This window comes from Dreissena polymorpha, chromosome 2, assembly GCF_020536995.1.
Source record: "Dreissena polymorpha isolate Duluth1 chromosome 2, UMN_Dpol_1.0, whole genome shotgun sequence".
Taxonomy (NCBI): domain Eukaryota; kingdom Metazoa; phylum Mollusca; class Bivalvia; order Myida; family Dreissenidae; genus Dreissena; species Dreissena polymorpha.
In genome coordinates this window covers 89837543-89839767 of record NC_068356.1, presented here as the reverse complement: position 1 = coordinate 89839767, position 2225 = coordinate 89837543, and positions in this window count along the sequence as shown.

The following is a 2225-nucleotide window of genomic DNA, read 5'->3' as shown; positions in this document are numbered from 1 at the left end:
CATGTTCTTTTATTGCTTCAATTAATTATTTTACAGACGATAGCAATACAACTAGTTTGTGTTGTTTTTTTTAAATCATATTATGCGTAAAAATAAATGTTTGGATTTAAATGAATTATGCATGAAATGCACACTTTCCACGAGGATACCATCAAGGTTTTCATCATATGTCTCTTAAGTAACTGTCCACAATTTTATCGTGGAGGAGTACACATAACGGATGGATTAGTTATAACTAAGGCCACTCCAAATTGATTTGTTGGTCATATGCAACTTACTCCTTTAAATATGAGGTCGATATACATCGATCTCATATGGTTTAAAGTCAATTTGCTGTAGCATCGTTCCGACATGAAATCATATCGGAAGCTTTAACGGCTGCAAATTCATATAACAGCGCAGAATCTTCATGAAAGAGTTATTCAATATAAAAATATATACATTATTTTACTAATTGCATTAGAAGATGTTTAATTAAAACTTACAAGTTATGCTATTCCTGATATGAAAACACTAGCTTTAGACCTGTGTTCTACATTTTAAAGTTCAAGTGCTGAAACCTTATTTTGGTGCATTTTTATTTAAAAAGTATGTAACTCATAGATATATTATTGCTTGTTTGCACACAGATTCTCTTCTTTGTATAAGAATTGATTTGAATGTATACTATAGCTGTTTAAACCTGTACCTCTTGTTAATGCAATATTTTTTCTATCGAAATGTGTTTTTTTCATTCTTCGCTCGCTCGAAAATTTTCCTGTTTAAAAAAAAAAAAAAAAAAAAAAAAAACAAATTTGCTCGCCTCTTCAACTTTTTTTCAAAAAAATCTGTAGACCAACATATCAATTTGGAGTGGCCTAAGAAACTGGCGTTCTTTTCGAGTGTCTATAATTTACAGGAGACTTTAACAACTCAAACTTCTCAACACCGTTACGACATTACCGGCGATAAACAAACAATGAAGGTGTGAAGCCGTTTGCCGGTTCGCATGTTTTGATAATAGCCCAGCTGCACAAAACTTGACAGGTGACGCAAATTGCTCGATAATCACATCCTCAATCTTGACAAGACGTATGAAAACGTGTAAACAAACACAACATCAATTTTATTAACACATTTGAAAAGCAAGAAAAATATTCATAAATATATCGGGAAAGACCTTGTCGACAAACTATTGTAAATGGACAAGTGCCCCCAAATAAAGTGTGTAATCCTAGTACAGTAGGGTATAATATTGTGGGAAAACAATAACATTTAAATAAAAATGGCTTCCTTGTTTTTCATTTTCTTCTTAAAATTTATTTGATTTCAATGCTCTATACGTACCTGAAAAAGATATAAAATATTTATGTTAGCTTTATAATGATTGTCCATCTTATTCAGATCATAAATATAACACTATTATTAACATAGTTACAGTTAAAACACCGGGGAACAGAATGATGCGAATTACCGCAACTGGGTAACTGACAGGAAAAAATTTCTTGGCATGGCTGTAGTTGTGCATAACGCGCATTAAGTTTTTAAAATGATATTTTGGGGTAAAAAAGAGCGCCTTATACACATCTTTTTAAGGTAATAGATTTTTCCGGCACACTTTTGTTACAGTTTCTCATAGCAACTTCAATACTTTAGCGATCTCTTTCATATTTGGCATGTAGGTACTTTGCATGGACCTCTACCTTTTGATGAGGTCTGAGGTCACTGGGGTCAAGGTCACTGAGGCTAATAATAGATTTTTCCGTAACACTTTTGTTACAGTTTTTCATAGCACCTTCAATACTTTACTGATCTCTTTCATATTTAGCATGTAGGTACCTTGCATGGACCTCTACCTTTTGATGAGGTTTGAGGTCACTGGGGTCAAGGTCAATGAGGCTAATAATAGATTTTTCCGTCATGCTTTTGTTACAGTTTCTCATAGCACCTTCAATACTTTACCGATCTCTTTCATATTTGGCATGTAGGAACCTTGCATGGACCTCTACCTTTTGAAGAGGTATTTAAGCTATGTTTATTGTTAAATATGTTGAAAATTGTATGCACATCCTTCAATTTTTTTAAATTAAAACAACGTTATGGCTAAATTGGGTAATTTACTGCTGAAAATACGAATGATGCATTTTTATTTTTATTTCAAAAAGAAAACGGTAAATCTGTCTATTTCTTGGTAATTTTGCTGTATATGGTGTTTCTATAAAAACTGAGTTTAAAATATAACTTAA